General features: G+C 34.3%; 1 protein-coding gene across 3 annotated transcripts in view; it reads right to left on the reverse strand.

Annotated features, from left to right (window-relative positions):
• Positions 1-18,023, reverse strand: part of LOC126890431 (uncharacterized) — a 502,412-nt gene that overhangs the window by 165,303 nt on the left and 319,086 nt on the right. Inside the window, exon 1 of one of the 3 annotated variants that reach the window (XM_050659353.1) lies at positions 2,397-2,490. The exons of the other annotated variants lie outside the window; for them this stretch is intronic. The gene's annotated coding sequence lies outside the window, so the exon portion shown is untranslated. Of the gene's footprint in view, positions 1-2,396; positions 2,491-18,023 lie in introns of those variants that run through there. 3 annotated transcript variants of the gene reach the window in all.

An 18,023-nucleotide genomic window follows, 5' to 3' on the forward strand; every position in this document is an offset into this window, starting at 1 on the left:
GGGTTTCCAACTCGTAATAGGGGTCGTATGATAGCTCATTCGAAAGGATATTCAATTCTCTATTTTCTAATATAAACCTTAACATATAATTATTTTTACAGGGTTTCCAAATTTTTTTTAACTAAATTGAGACAAAATAAAAATGTAGGTATATAATTTATTTAATTTGAAATACATTTTACTATTATCCTAAAACAGAAAAAAAATATTTTATTTGATAATCAAGTATTGTTTTTCACTTAATTCAATATTAGTTGCCACCCACCAGCCTCTCAGCAGTGTTAACATTTAATTTAAGCGAAAAGCAATGTTTATTTTTCAAATTCACATTTTTTTCTGTTTTCTGACTGCAGTAAAATGTATTTTGCATTAAATAGATTACCTACATTCTTTTTTTTTCTTAATTAAATTAATTAAAAAAAAATTTTTTGGGCACCCTGTATAAATAATTATGTTAATGTTTATATCAGTGAATACAAAATTGAATAGCCTTTCGAATGAGCTATCACAAGGCCCCTATTCTCATTTAAAAAAATAATCAATTGCGTCATCACGCCCAGATGGATGACGTCACTAGTATGATATGTATACCAAAAAATTAGAATTTAAAAATAAAAATCGACCTATTTCGGGATTTATCTCCAGAGACGCCCATTCTCCAGAAAATGAATTTATTCCAACTCAAACGTCCTCGCTGTATTTGTTTATAAGCCAAAAAATTGTTTATAACTTTAAAACAGTGCTGAGGCCGCTTAGATAAACCGATTTTAATTATGTAAAGTGTATTAAATAGGTAGAGAGCCTCTTTATATGAGAAAAAAATTAGCACATTTCTAAATGGTCTACTTTTTGTTCAGAAAGTTTTTAAAAAATTTGAACTTTTTTTTTTAATTTAGATTGCAAAATTATTACGCAAAATATCAGGTCGATTTTAATTAAATTTGGTGGACGATTTAAGTATGTTATAAGAATTTTCTATGCGAAATACGTAGGTTCTAAGTGCAACCAAAGTTGTTGAAAAACACTGAATAAAAAGAGGTTTATTTTGCCCTCTTATTTTGTATTTATTGCTATTTTACAGAAAGGGTAATAATTTAAGACATTTTTAACTAATCGAATATCATACAAAATTCAATTATCTTTATTTTATTTCCCCACGATTTTGCTCCAAAATGAATCATTTTATTATAAGCAAAGAAAGTAGAAGAAAATCAATGTTTTTCGAAATTTTTAAATATTTTAATTTTTTTATTAATGTTCCGGGCATATTTGAGAAGGAGCATAAGTCAATTATTATTATTGAAGTTGTCACCTAACTTTATCTGCAAAAATCCGAATGCCACCTCGCACATCCGCAAATAAACTTTTTTTACAGATCCGCCCTGGACTATACATATCATATTGTTTCAATTATTTTATTAAGAGATTTAAATTTTTGTTATTTTTCTATAGGTACATATAATACAGAACATGTTTTTAAGCGAACCAAGAGTCATTCGCTTACATAATATGCTATATGCCCCGTGTTGGCTTAATCCGTTACTGTTCAAATTTATTTCTTACCTTTTAAATTAACTACCTGTGGTATTGGAATTAAACAATGGTTTCGAATTCACCTGTATAAAGTTGCGAGTTGGGAGGGACATGTAGTAAAAACGTTACGAATTGGCCGGTGTACATTTTGATTTGATAAAGTTTGTCATTAAGAGTTACGAGTTGGCGCGTGTCCGTTAAGGTATGAGGTACAGGGATATAAGTTATATTTTTAAAGTAAAAATATAGCGAATGGCGAGGATGAAATTTCCTTCATAAAAATAGATAAGAAAGATGTCAAGAGCTAAGGACAACTATCCTCTGACAAAAAAAAAACAGAAAAAAACATGCCATATACGAGTCATGATAAGCTAAGAGTCAGATATAGAGAATAGCGTAAGATTCACCTTATTATAAGGATTTTTTTAATATAATCTTCCAAACTGACACAGGTCCTCATTTTCGTATTTCTCCAATCTGAACAGTAATAACACCCATCCTGTCACACTTAGTTTAGAATCGATAACTATGGATGTCAAGCAAGATAATTGAAGACCAAAAGAATAAAAGTAGAACATGAAATTCAACAAAAAAAGAAAAATACTGATGCTGATAAGTTAAATATTTACAATAAAAAATTGTAGTTATATAATATAACAGTGCCTATGTAGTGCTATAAATATTTGTTTTAAAAAATGAGAGCCTTTGTTAAAAATCCGTTAAAAAATAATAGTTTTTTATATAAGCATCTGCTCTAAGTGAAATGCAACAAATGTTTAACCCAAAAGTTTTTAACATAATATGTATATAATATATGTGCAAAGTTTTAACAGAGTGAATAATATTTATGTATGTGTATATACCTGGTACGCGGTGATTTTTCAGTGTCACAAAATAAGTTGTTGGCGACCTAATATCTTGGGGAGTGTAGGACGCGCGTGCGGTGTTCAAGACTCTTTTCCGGAAAATGGCAAATAGACCCACACAAACTCTACAAATCACACCGCGATGGCACATTAGGGGTGAAAACAAGCTTCGGAAAACCGCTTTGCACATAATGTAGTGCAGCAAAATTAGCTCGAAATTTAAAGATTTTTTTAGTAAATTTTTAAACCTTTTATTAGTAAATTTAATTTATTAAACAAGAGAACTATATAGGTATATAAATATATATGATAACAATAGTTTACAACCAATTTGCGACTCGAATGCAAAATGCTGTTTTTTGTTAATTTTTGCTCTCTGAATATGATTATGCTGGTAAAAAGTAAACACGTAAGAATTTGAGTTATGATTTGTTCAAAAAAATGAGTTATGATTTTTAGGTTATGAGTATTTTACTAATTTTTTTTTAAAAAATCATTTGTAATATATCAGGGCGTGATCTTATCGGGGCGTGTAATAAATTAACGTTTTTTCTAAAAATTATGCATCATTTGGCAACACTGGGATATCTAATGTCTACGAATAACACATTAACATTTAAATAAAAAATAAACCAAAGATAGTCCTTAATCAGTAAATCTAACCATTTAAACTTTTATTTAACTACAATTTTAACGACTGTTATTCCTGCATGACAAAAGTGTCTGGGTTTTCAAGGAAGAACAAGCATAAAAGTGAATATCCAGATATTACCTCAGCAATAAAACCGGTCTTTCATGGAGAAGATTTACCAGTTCCAGAACCCTGGGCAAATTGGGAGAAAGATTTGGAAATGTATGGTGACAAAAGTGAACCTGATGATGTATCAGAGAAGAATGATTCTTATTTTCCCGAAAGCGACGAGAAAGAACCTTATTGCATCCAACAAGCCGAATTACATGATTTATTTGAAGACCTTTACTTGTTCAAAGGACATGCTTAACCCTTACATAATAGGTTCTAGATTACAATATTGGATTTTTTTTAAATGGAATTTACTAGCCAGGACAACTTATAATATTTAGGAACAGTAACCATGAGTTATCCTCGTTGTTTTTTACTATGCAGGATAAAATAAAATGCGTGTTTGTGTTAATCCAAATAGTGTTATGGGAAAATTGAGATATGCACAAAATTGTATACAAAAGACATAATATAGTTTTTGTTTCTAGTTCTGAACTTACGTGTATACAGTATATAAGAATTTTTATAATAAACAGCTATATTTGATGCATTCTAAACTCAAAATCTAATATTTCACCTGACCAGACAATGTACGGTGGACGCATACGCAGAAATGGGCGTCACTTTGAGAAGAAGATAACTCAAAATATATACGTGGTGGAATATTTTGGTGTTTGAATTCGCATTCAGGACGCTTTTTACTCCCCGATACAGCTATTTTAACATCAGTCGCAACTATTTTGTTTATTTGTTGACTAGTGTAATTAAATGGGACAACAACAATAGACAACAGACGTCAATATACTCTGAACAAATGAATAGTCAACACAATGCCACACGGTTTAAGCTAGATATTGTCCAACAAACAAGAAGGATGAAAAACAAAGTCAACCTACGAAAACCCTCATCCATAGAATCAAGTCGACATATGAAAGGAAATAATAGTATGAGCAAAGAAGTGCAAGACAAACTAAATAAACCGATTTCAAAGGCAATAAGAAAAGACTTGAGAAATTAAGAAGTAGAAAAAACGAAACTGAAGAGCTAAACACGGAAAGAACTGAAGAGTTGGAGAAGAGACTACGAGCAGATATTGGCAATAGTCAAAAAGTTCTACATATAGCTATATAGATCAAGAGAAAACGTAACAATACGCAATCTACAATAATTCATCTACATATGTAAGGATTTTTACAGCTGTCGCCGCCTTCCTTCTTTCAGCCAACATCTTCAGTCGTTTCTGTTCTGCCATTCTCCGTCTCTAAGGTCTCGTCTTGCCATGGCCTCGTCCACTTCATCTCTCCATGGTTTTCGGGGTCTACCCCTTCTTCTCTTTCCTATTTGGCTCCAAGCCGAATTCTTGGATATCCACCTTGTAAGATCTGCTCTTCTCACCTGTCCATACCAAATTTAACGTTTTCGTTGGATGTAGCTGAAGATGTCTTATTCTAGTGACATTCTTCTTTTTATCTCCTCATTTCTAATGCGATCTATTCGTGTTATTACAGTAACAACTGGGGTATTCAGGATCGAATTTAATGCCCGAGTTCACTACGGAGACCAAAGGATGGTATCTTCGCCTAGAACAGAGTATCCTACTCTTTATATTCGTGAATCCTCGCATTCAAAATAATGTAGTTATTTTACATAGCGATCGATAATATTTATAGTTTCGATCGCCAGGTAAAATAAATATATTATTTTAAATGCGAGAATTCACGAATATGAAGAGTAGGATACTCTATTCTAGGCGAGGATACCATCCTTTGGTCTTCGTAGTGAGCAAACCTTTAGACATTTTTGGGTAGGTACTTAAGGCAATCTAAAAATTTTTCAGGTAATTCTTCCTTAATAGCCTAATAAAAAATGCCGGTCTGGTTGGGGGGAAGTGGTCATTTTCCTCAAAAATGCTCCCAAATTAAAAAATTGAGGTGACTAATACCCGCTGCTTTATATAGGTTTGAAAGTGGCGTTGGTTTCATGCACCCCGTTACTATCCTGCATGTTTCATTTAGCGCAGTATTAACTTGTTTAGCGTGGGCAGATGTGCCCCAGACTGGGCATGCATATTCAGCAGTTGAGAAACACAGTGCATTTGCCGTTGTTCTTAAGACGCCAGGACATGCACCCCGTTTACTTCCCATTAGCTTTCTTAGTATGCTGTTCCTAGTTGTTACTTTCCCTCTCGTTTTTATGCAATGATGTCTGTAGGTGAGGGACCTGTCCAGAGTTACTCCAAGATATATAGCTGGTTTGTGTGCTCTAGTATATTACCATTCCACACAATTTGAAGTTTTCGCTTGGCTTCCTTAGCGCGAAGGTGGAAGGCGTAGACATTGTGTTTTAGAGGGATTGGGTCTCAGGGAATTCTGCAGATAGTACTCTGTCATTGTTTTTAAGGTAGCTTCGAGTTTCTCCTCCACTTCTTCAAAGCTATTTCCTTAAGCACATATTGCGAGATCGTCAGCATAGAGAAAATGCTTGGTTTCAGTCGGCGTAGGTTGGTCGTTATATATTGAAAAGCATTGGTGCTAAAACACTTCCCTGTGGGAGACCGTTCTTTTGGACTCTCCACCTACTTACTTTGCTATCCAGTATAACGAAAAAATGTCTGTTTTTCAGTAAGGAATATACGACCTTACCCAGATGGTGGTAATTGAGAGTGTCGTATAATTTTCGGAGCAATGTTTTGTGCCTAACTGTGTCATAGGCTGCTGTCAAATCTACGAAAGCAGCCCCTGTTATAAGTTTTTCTTCAAAGCTCTCTTCAATATGTTCTGTTAGTGCGAGGACTTGACCGGTGCAAGATTTGCCGGGTTTGAATCCTCCTTGTTGTGGGATGAGGTGCTTGTTGACAGTTTTTTCTATTCTGGCGAGGATGAGCCTCTCATATAATTTGAAAAAGTGACACAACAGCGAAATAGGTCTGTAGCTACTGGGATTTTCTGGGTCCTTTCCTGGTTTTAGCAAGGCTATCACTTTAGATTTTTTCCATGATTTTGGAATTTTGCAGTCTTTTCAGCACGTATTGTAAAGTTGCAAGATCCAGTTTTTTGCTACTTGGCCTAGATGCTTTATTTGCTCACTGCATATATCATCCACACCTGCAGCTTTCCCGTTTTTTAACCTGTTCATACCGTCGTGGAGTTTTTTTAGTGTAAATGGAGCTCCTAGGTGGTTTGTCTCCTGATTCAATCCTCTTCTAGTATATGGGTGTTCACATGTGTTCTTAGTTCTTCCATTCATAAGGAGACGAGTAGAAACTTGGTTTGCTGTAACCTTGCAAGGTAGTTTATGTCCTTTTGAGTGCTAAGCTTTGGGTTAGCGCTAAGTTTTTTTACAAGGTTCCATGCTATTTTGCTACTATGTCTCATGTCCATTTTTTCCAGGATTTCAATCCACTTTTCTTTTCTTGCTTGACTCAGCTGTTGTAGTAGGACTGCTCCGCAGTCAACCGTTTCTTGGCTAAAAGGGTCAGTGGAATAGAGGGTTTCGTATGTTCTCATTAGTTCTTTGGACTCGCTGGATATCCCGGGAACATATTGTTGCCTACATCCTCTGAGGATAGCTTTCCTAGACATATTTTTTAATTACCTCTACAAATTTTTCGTAGTTCTCTACTTTTGGCTCAAGACGTAGCAGCTCAGAATCTAGTATATCTGCATACTTTTGCCAGTTTGCCTTTTTGAAGTTAAATCTCCTTCTGAAATGAATAGTTTGTGGTATGACAATTGGAAAGATGTGTATACTAATTGGTCTATGCTGAGTTTTTGGTATGGGGCCATATACTACTTTGGTACATCGGTCTTCTAGGTTATTACTTCAAAAACAGATATCTGGGTTATATCCCCTTTTCCAAACTTTGCTCTGAAAAGTTGGTGGAAGTTTAGGATCATGGATTAGCGAGAGGCCACTCATTTCAGCCCATGCTTCTACTGCGTCTCCATTTGCATTCGACTTTCCATAGCCCCAGAGTAAACTATTACGGTTAAAGTCTCCCAATATAAGCTGATTCGGTTGTGATTGGAAGTTAGTTGGGGGTGAAAATATAAAAGGCTCGATTGGGGGCTTGTATACCGAAGTTATTGTGCGCTTTCCGATCTCAATGGTTATTACCTCTATATCATTTACATTTGTTGTTCCCACAAATGAGATTATGGTTTAACTTCTCACAAATATAGCGCTCCCATGCTTATTATGTGGTATCTCCGCAAACAGTTTCATACCTGAAATTTTCGGTCTCGCTGCAGTTAGGTCTCTGTGGGTCTCCTGGATGCACATTACCTGGCATTTCGTGTGTTTGCAGAATTCTGATAAGATGTCTTGTTTTGCTGTAGTGATGCCCTCGATATTTATGCTCACTACCGTCAGTGTTGGCTCTGAGAAAAACCGATGTGGCTTGATGTTTGCCATCTGATTTGGTTTGGTCCGGTGTTGGAAGGATTAGCCGTCTACTAGTAGACGTTTCCAGGGGATGCCGTCAATAGTGATGACTGTTTTGTATTTGATGTGGCACTATTGATCTCGTGGAGGCTCCTTCCGTGTCCCCATTCCTGGCTGAAAAATGTACGTTCGTGGTTGAACACAACAACCACAAATATTTTCAAAGCAGAAGTGTGCAAAGTTCAGATTGCCTTGATGGTCGCCAATATCCGAAACGGATAGGCGCTACAACAAGAAGAAAGACTCAGTAGGTTGAAATGATATTTTAGTATATTGTACAAGTTTCATTATAAATAAGTAACTTTCAGAGAATCGCTCCACTTTTGCGCGAAGTTATTTTATTAAATCGATCTAAGTACAAAATGTCATTTGATAGTTCAAATTTATTTCATAGGTGGCGCTAAAAGTTTTCGTCCGGGACAGAGTGCATTTTCGCTTGACGTGTCGTCGTAGCCTTTTATTAGCTTAGATAATTTTTATATGAAGCTAGACGCGTCTATTCTAAGTAAGAATTCCATTTTTAAGAATTTATTTGTCCTCTTGTCTCTTCCCTTCATTTGTTCCGCAAAGTTTAATTTAGTTCCAGCAATGTTTTTCAAATCTTCTGACCTATATTAATTATATCTAATTCATCTTCAATTGAATTAAAAATTACATTATTTAAAAGACGTGAAGAGATATTTATAGTTTAAAATAAAATTTATGAAACTTTTGACTTAACTCATTCTTAATCTTTCTGAGGAAATTATTTTTTTTTTCCTTTTACCTTTGTTGGTTTAGGAGTATTTTTATATTCACCAGATTTTTCTTTCAATACATTAAAAAAACTGTTGACTTTGTTACCCCTGTCATATTGGATGTTTTTTCAATCATATTGGCAACACTTCCTAAGTCATTTTCTTTCTTCAAAATTCGTATTATGTATTTTACATATATGTACTTTTTTTGTCTCCAAGAGAAAAACATCTTTAATAATACCTAATATCTACATCTTAGTTTAAAGTGAGTACACTTCAAGCGAATAACTTGCAGTACGGAATAAACGTCAAATATATTTGACATAAAAATAGCCACGGAAAGAACTACATATTTTGTAGTAGTAGGTTTATCTACTGTAATTTTGTGAACTTTGTTTAAGTTTATTAATGACCAGTTTTAATTTTGTAAGTTTATATTCTATACAAAAACTATTAATTAATAATTTTTGACTGTTAATATAACATTTCTGTAATAGACTGGGAGATATTATACAGAAGTTCAGCCACGATTTTCTAAGTCCTGCCTTTTGCAATACTGGAAGGGTAGACGATGTAATTACAATCTGTGGAAACATCCACAAATTTCCTGTGACATTTTCCTGTAAAAATTAGATTTTCCCAAAAAATAAAAATAGGGTTTTGCGATGAATTTCTAAGTCCTGCCATATCCGTAGATAGACAGGATACTATCGATTTTATGAAGAACATTTTTTGGGCAGGACGGTCGCAAAAGTACTTAGGGAGTATACATATATACAAATATGTAATGAAAATAATGAAATTTTCATGATTTTCTAAGTCCTGCCAACTTAATAAACTAAACATATTTATTTCAAAATGATCAAAAAAATATTGGCATGACGTCTCCTAATGTTTAAGTATACTTGTCCCTTGGAAAATTCTGCGGAAAATTCTCACCCTGATTCCGTGATTTTCTAAGTCCTGCCTTTAAAAAGTTATAATACTCAAATACAATCAATACCTTTTCGGTACTCGGCAGGAAGGTTAAACAGTTCTTGTAAGACGGCAGGAGTCCTAGATTTGTAAGAAAATTCGTGAAAAAGTCAACGATTTTCTAAGTCATGCCATTTTGCACATGTTTCAAGAATCTTAATATAAGTCTATATACAAAGAGGCAGGATGGTTTTATGGTTATTTTGTATACAGGGTGGGGCATTAGTGTGGGCTAGTCCAATTACTCGTTTGTCGTAAGATATACGAAAAAAGTTATTTAGGAAAAACATGTGCCACAGATAGGACTATAATTTAACAGTATTTTCTAATATACAGGGCTACCCGTTTTCACAGGGTGACAAAAATTTATGTTTTTTTAAATGGAATACCCTGTATATTTTTACATTTTTGGATTCTACTCGATGTTCTCTTTAATAAAATATAGTGTTTTGAAATATTATACGAGGTAGTTTAAAATATAATTACGTTTTTTTTTTATTTTGTAGGAACATTCACACCCTATACATATTGTTAGTGATTTGATATCCAAACTTCTATTAATTTATGTTTAAACGATTTTTAATATAGTCTACTATTGTCAGTTATTAATAGTATACCAAAATGTTTAATTTTAGTATACGGGGTTGGTTGAAACTTGAAACTCGGAATGAGTATTTTTTGAGTTTTCTTAAATGGGACACCCTGTATTTTAGTATTATAATAAAATGATATTTTATGGTACCTTTTTATTTGCTAAGCATTTTCTATACCATATTTATATATTAATTTCGGCAGTAAATTGATACAGACAGATAACTCAGGTGGTTTTTGGGGTTTCTGAACAAGAATGTCACATTAGAACAGATCTTTACCTAGTGCCCGGGGTGACTGATAAACACGCCGTATTCTTAAATTTCGAGGCTTTCAGACACTAAAGTGATGCAAGTAGATTTCTCGAAGAGTTTTGTGGTTGCTGAACATGAATACGCCATCAGAATCGACCTCCAAAAACTCTCTTAAATTCGAGATCAGTCACCCTTTGCACCAGGTGCTCCGAGGGTCGGTTGTAATGTCATATTCGTGTTCGGCCATCCCAAAAACCATCGAATATTCTGTTTTTTTTTTTAATTTATTGCCGATATCCCACGAAACTCCAGATGGCGTGCCTTAGCAGCAACTCTGGGCACTAGGTGATTCAGAGGTCGGTTCTGCTTGCGTATTCGTAACTCCATAAACCTCAAAAATAACAAAATTTTGCCCTTCATACACCGATTTTTACAGGTTTATGCACTTTTGGATGCATTTTATGCACTAAAATGCAATTTCTACCCATTTTTATATTATACACCTTTTCCTGATGTTATCCTGAACACAATGCAAAAAGTTGCAAGTAGATAGATGCTGTATTTAAAAATCGTTATTCTGGTGTTGTTAGTGTTAGTAAATTTTGCTATCAAATATAGGAAACAATATCAGGATAATATCTACAATCCTACAATATTAGGAAAACGAGTTGAGTGCGGCAACTCAGCGCCTGTTACATGCGTGTGTATTTTGTGTTCGAACAAGTAAGAAGGCGGGATAAAATTGCTATGCAACAAAATAAATTAATAACAACAAATTGATTTTAAGGCAATTAATAATTGCAATAAAGGCAATTAATAAATTTAATAATTTTACGACAATTTAACACAATTCAACTAATCTGAAAATGCTTCCTAAGGCAGATTAAAATAACATAAAACGTGAAAGATGAGACGTGAAACATGAAACTTGAAATAAGAAACAAATAAATTGTGAAAAAACATATGATTTCATGTGATATACTAATCGAAGAAACAAAAATAAAATTTGTATAGTCGACAATGGAAAGTTATGACGAGGTCGTTGCTGTCATGGCAAACCTTTATTACTTTCTAAGGGAGGCCGCAGATCAAAGAAACGTGAAGTAAAACATAAAACGTAAAACATGAAACAAAATGAATTGTGAAGGACGAAACCGTTTCATATTATATACTAATCAAAGAAACAAAATGAAAATTTGTATAGCCAACAATGGAAAGTAATGATGACGAGGTTGTTACTCTTGCGGCAACTTTTTATTACTGCCCAACATCATAATCATAGTACGTATTTGGTTGCAAACGAACTAAGTAATCATCTTCCCAAATTTAAATAATTTTATAGACTGAGTATTCAAACATCTACATTGTTTTATTGTGGGTCCTGGTTTAAAGAAAACTGATATTTTCTTATCATTACCTATTCGAGTACCTCTCCAGGTTATAATAATTGTACAACTCTTCATTCTACTTTACAACAGAAACCAATGCAATATTAAATTCTTGGTTGGAATTCATATTATGCACGTAATTAACTGTCCAAAACAATGAAACTGAAACCGAAAAATACAACACGATCTCTTTCCTGAAACAGATTTCACCAAGATAAAAATGTTTTATGTGCATGAATCACACTCGCTTCTTGTGTGTGCGGACTTCAATTTGTTTAACTGTGTTTTATTTTCATGAAACGTGTCATGTTTTATGTTTCTTTGGTGTGGGGCCTCTCGAAGATAAAAAAGTTTCAGGCACATGAATCACACTCGTTTTATTGGTGGGCGTACTTTTAAATAGACGGAGGCCTATGACCAGTACTAGAAATTCACAATTGATAAAATCGATTCATCTCTGGAAGAGAAATAAACGTAGCAGTTTTCGTTTTTCTAAATAGAATTTTTCTAAATTCTTTTAAACTCAAAAAACCAAAAAGCGAAAAATTTTTCACATCGATTTTTCTAGAACACTGCATTGCGTATTCTTCTGAGTTAAAGCAAAAGTACCTTTTAGTACAAAACTAACCCAGAATTCAATAATCCAGTGTCAGAGATGCTTAAAAGTTAGACAGAAAAGTTATTCGATAATATATCCGTTTCTGTACCCAAACGGACCCCTATGACCGGTACTAAAAATTGACAATTGATAATTGACATTTGACAATTGACCTCTGGAAGATAAATAAGTGTACCAGTTTTCGTTTTTCCAAATAAAAGCGTTCTGCAGCTATTTTAAAGAAACTAATTACAAGACATCGATATGCTTCTTCTAGACGAAGCATATCGAAGTAGAGGTCGTCCGCCAACCAGATGGTCTGATGACATTTGTAAAGTTGTAAACGGTTTTAGATTAGTGTTTTTTAAGCATACTCGACATGGTATGACTCAAGAAAAATGTGGTGATATGAATATGTTTGTATAACACCCTGACATAATTTTACAGACAGATAATTTAATTTTTTTATACGAAATAACTATACAACCATCCTGCCTCTTTGAAAATAGATTTATATTAACCTTCTTGAGATATGTGCGAAATGGCATGACTTAGAAAATCGTGTAATTTTCCACGAATTATCTTACAAATTTTTTAACTATATATAGTAAAAAAGGTGTAACTAAACATCCTGCCATTTTGCATAATGTATACTGAAATTATTTATTTTGTAACAAAATTTATTTTATGACTTAGAAAATCACGGAACCAGAGTGAAAATTTTATTCAAAATTTTCCAAGAAACAAGTGCAGTTAAACATTAGGTGACGTCATGCCAATATTTTTTTTGGTCATTTTGAAATAAATATAATTAATTTATTAAGTTGGCAGGACTTAGAAAATCATGAAAATTTCATTATTTTCATTACATATTTGTATATATGTATACTCCCTAAGTACTTTTGCGACAGTCCTGCCCAAAAAATTTTCTTCATAAAATAGATAGTATCCTGTTATTCTATGGACATGGCAGGACTTAAAAGTTCATCGCAACTCTCAATTTTTTTATTCATGGAAAATCTAATTTTCACAGAAAAATGTCACAGGAAACCCGTGGATTTTTTCACAAATTGTAAGTACCTTCTCTAACCTTCCAGTATTGCAAAGGGCAGGACTTAGAAAATCGTGGTTGAACTTCTGTTAATATCTCCCGGTTTATAAGTTGTGCTGTAAAAAACAAACTGTGTTGAAAACAACTTAAGTCTTCTATCAATTCATCGTTTTAAATCCAGTTTTTAAAGACCAACTGTAACGCTGATCAGAGCCGTATTAAATACTTAGGTTATTAAATACAATCATTTTAATGATTTGGAAGAAATTTAAATATAGATTCTGACAGCAGCATCTCGCCTACCTCACTACCCGCACTTCAAATGAACTCTTATCATAGCTGAACGTAAGAATTCAGCAACTTTAAATAAAATAGTAAATTTAACAATCTCCAGCGATTACATTCCAGAATTGAATAAAAAATTAAGAAAGAAATGGGAAACTATTTGGCTCAAGTTTGTACAAACTTCAAGGAATCCATACACTTACGTATACCCACAACAACTTCCCCAAAATATCCCACATATATTTGATTATGATGATAATACTGGGGGAATTTAACGCTCGAATAGGTAACCAAGTAATACCCGAAATTAAACAAAAACACAATGAGAATGTTGAAAACGAAAATGGAGAACTGATGATAAAGTTCTGCATAAATAACGAACTTAGAAAAAACAACACTTTTGTGACCACAAAGACCAACACAAATATACATTCAATAACACCCGTGGACAAAGATCTATGATAGATTATGTTGTAACCAACAGAGATATGCATCCATCAAAAATAACCGACGTAAGGTGCCTCAACTCAGTAGATGTAGGTAGCGACCATAGCCTAGTATTACGTAAAATAGGAATCATTATGAAATATTTCACACCTAGGAGGGCAGCACCACCACAATCAAAAATCAAAGTCGAAGGACTACATACGGAATCCACGGAATATTTATACAGGAAAAGAATATCAGAGAAGATTGCTGAGAATGGAATATTAGAAAACGATAACATCGATGAAAGCTGGCAAAAACTCAAAGATAACATAATCGACGCTGCAACAGAATCACTTGGAGAGAGAAAAGTAACGAATACTCACATATTAAAGAAGAAAACCCCGTGGTTTAGAGAGGAAGTTAAGATAAAATTCGAAGCAAAGAAGAAAACCTTTTTACAGTATGGAACAAAACAAACACAACAGGCATATAACCACTACAAACGAATCAGAAACGAAACGAATACTTTAGTGAGGCAAATAAAAAGGGAGCACTTGCAAAGTTTCTCAAAACAGATGGAACACGACTTCTACGGAACACAAAAAGAAGTTTGGAGAATGATCAGAGTGCAAAGAAAGGAAATGAACGAATTAATAAAAGCGAAACACATTCAGAAGGCAACATGGGCAGACTACTTCCGATCTCTATTTGCTAAAGGCGACGATAATGAACCACCAACACCTGAGGTTACGACAAACGAAGAAATAATCATCGAGGAGGGAGAGGTGAAGGAAGCATTAAAAAATTAAAAAAGAGAAAATCTCCAGGAGAGGACAGAATATCGAACGAACTCCTAAAGTACGGAGGACAAGATCTAACTAAACAACTATTAAAACTAATACAAAAAATAATAGAACAAAACAGAATACCACAAGAATGGAGATCAAGCATCCTAATACCTCTCTTCAAAAAAGGAGACAAATTAGACCCGAAGAATTACAGAGGGATTAAGTTGTTAAACACAACATTAAAATTAACAACAAAAGTGATAACAAACAAATTGAATGAAATTATAACCTTAGCAGGAGAACAACAAGGTTTTAGGTCGGGAAGGTCATGCACTGACGCTATATTTATAATGAGTCAAGTTCAAGAGACATCGTTAGAATACAACAAACCGGCATATTTATGTTTCGTGGACCTTAAGAAAGCAATTGGCAGGGTCACATTAAAGGACGTTATCCACTTGCTATACTCGAGAGAGGTACCTCTGGGAATAATTAAAACGATAGAAAACATCTACCAGAACAACACAATAAAAGTAAAAGTGGAAGATGAACTAACTGACCCAATTGAAGCCGGCAAATGGGATAAGACAGGGGGATTCCTTGAGTCATTTATTATTCAACCTGATCATGGACGAAATAATAAAAAAAGTAAGAACTAAAAAAGGATACCAAATGGGAGAAAAACAACTTAAAATAATCTATGCGGACGATGCAATACTAATCTTCCAAAGTGAAGATGATTTACAACGTATGCTTCACCAATTCAGTATAATCGCCAGAAAATTTAACATGTTAATTTTCTCAAAAAAGACAAAATGCATGGTTATAACAGCAGATCCAATAAGATGTAAATTAGAGCTAGAAGGTCAGATAATAGAACAAGTGATGGAGTTTAAATACCTATGCATCACACTATCTAGCTACGGAAGGCTCGAAACAAAAGTGGAAGATCAAGTGAATAGAGCAAACAGAGCCGCAGGTTGCCTGAATGACACAATATGGACAAATAAAAATATTGGAAAAGAAATGAAAGGCAGAATTTACAAAACGGTCATCAGACCAATAATGACATACGCGGCAGAAACACGACCCGACACAGAGAGGACAAAAAGATTGCTCGAAACAGCGGAAACCTTTCGAAAAATCGATGGTAAGACTCTATGGGACAGAGCTAGAATTACAGATATACGACGGAGATGCAAGGTTACAACATTAATAACTGGGTAAGAAACAGAAGAATAGAATGGAATGACCACATAAGCCGAATAACAACAAATAAGGTAGTCAGGACAGCGAGAGACGGTTCCCCAATAGGAAGACGATCAGTGGGAAGACCACGAAAACGATGGAACGACAACTTACTAGAGGCACATTGAAAAAGCAGACAGAGTAATGTCCATGCAAAAAGAAGAAGAAGAAGAAGAATATATTTGATTATCACCTTACCCGATTGTATTCCACATCCCTAAGTCGCTTAAGATGAAACCATGGCACATTTCCTGCAAATTTAGCTAAAATAGGAATGCGTATCACCTCTCTCTGTTCATGTGATAACTACTCTACTGCAGATTTAAATCATCATCATCATCATCATCATCATCATCATCATCATCATTATCATCATCATCATCAATGGTGCTACAGCCCTATGAAACAGCCTCGACATTCCCAAGTCTATTAGGCTAGGCAGTCCTCGCCATTGCCAACCGTTGACAGTTTGCTGCGCCTATTTTTCTCCTATCTTCATCTGCACCATCCTTCCATCTGAGTGTTGGCCTACCCCTGTTTCTACTTTTTACAAGTTGTGATATAAGGATTCTTCTAGGAGAGTTGTTCTGCTGTGATCTTGTAGATGGCCTGCCCATCTTAGTCTTACTATTCTTATAAGAGATACTACGTCTTTACCACCAAATTTTTGTTTATATCTGTGATACGCTTCGTAGTTGTACCTCCTCCTTCAAACACCCTTTTCACAGATGCCACCGAATATTCTTCTCAGGATTCTTCGTTCAAATATAAGCAGAAGGTTTTCATCTGCCTTGGAGAAGGTCCATGCATCTGATCCATATGTCAATACTGGTTGTATAAGGGTTTTGTGTATAATTATTTTTGTTTTTTGGCTTAAGTTTCTACTTTTCATATGTCTACTCAGTCCAAAATAGCATTTGTTTGCTGGATTACTCTTCGCTTGATTTCTTGCGTCATGACATTCTCCTTGGTGATCAAGGAGCCTAAGTATTTGAATTTGTCCACCAATTCAAAGGTAGAGTTATCAACCGTGAATAATTATTGGTGACCGATGTTTCTGGCTCTATTGTTGGGTGTTGATGCCATCATCTTAGTTTTCTCCTCGTTTACTTGCAGGCCCATATTTTTTTAGGTATTTGAGAAGGTGGTATACATTTTTTCTAGCTTCCGTGTTGTGCGGACAACTAGGTCCACGTCATCTGCATATGCCAAAATTTGGGATGATTTATTAAAAATATTTCCTCTGCTGTTCATTCGGGCCTCTCTGACCGCCTTTTCCAGAGCTATGTTGAAGAGGAGACGCGCCAGCGCATCTCCCTGTCGCAGCCCAACTTGCGTTTGAAACGCCTGTGATTGGTCGCCCTGTATTTCGACTTTGCAAACAACTTTACGCATTGTAGCCTTAACCAATCTTATTAGCAGTAGATTAAAATCATATAATTTTTAATTGTGAACTTAATAAATACCATACGAAAACATCAATTGCTAGACTTTAAGAGCAGAATGTAAGTTTACCTCTGAATAATTTACACCTACTAAGCTTCAACACCAAAACTATTAACGATATTATCATACAATTTCTTAAAGAATCTAAAATAAAAATTTAATATGACATCTTTAACTTTCAAATATCTATGACAAAAAGTTTATCTAATGCCATCCCCTCTTTGTGAACACACACACACATAGCTGAGCGTACTCATTAGGTCATTAGCAACAGCAAATACCTACTCAATTCTATCTACTAAATGAATCAACACCATACTAAAAAAGAAAATTCTTTATACCTAAGAAGAGTAATTTGCGGTCCGATAGTGATATGTCACAATTCAGTACCTCAATATTTATTTACTTCTTTTAAATGAATAAATTCACAACAGTATCGCAAATAAATATCATTCATCGACTTGTCTTTTTACAGAAACTCATTTCAGACGATTGCCCAGATGTAATATCTATTCAAGAAACTAAACTTAGTCAAAACAAAAATTACAATTATTCTAAGCAGTTCAGCTGTTTTAGAAATGACAAGAGAAGCAACTACTGTAACTACTATTATGTCGGGCGTGCAACTTTGGTAAAAAAATATTGAGTA

This window comes from Diabrotica virgifera, chromosome 8, assembly GCF_917563875.1.
Source record: "Diabrotica virgifera virgifera chromosome 8, PGI_DIABVI_V3a".
NCBI lineage: Eukaryota > Metazoa > Arthropoda > Insecta > Coleoptera > Chrysomelidae > Diabrotica > Diabrotica virgifera.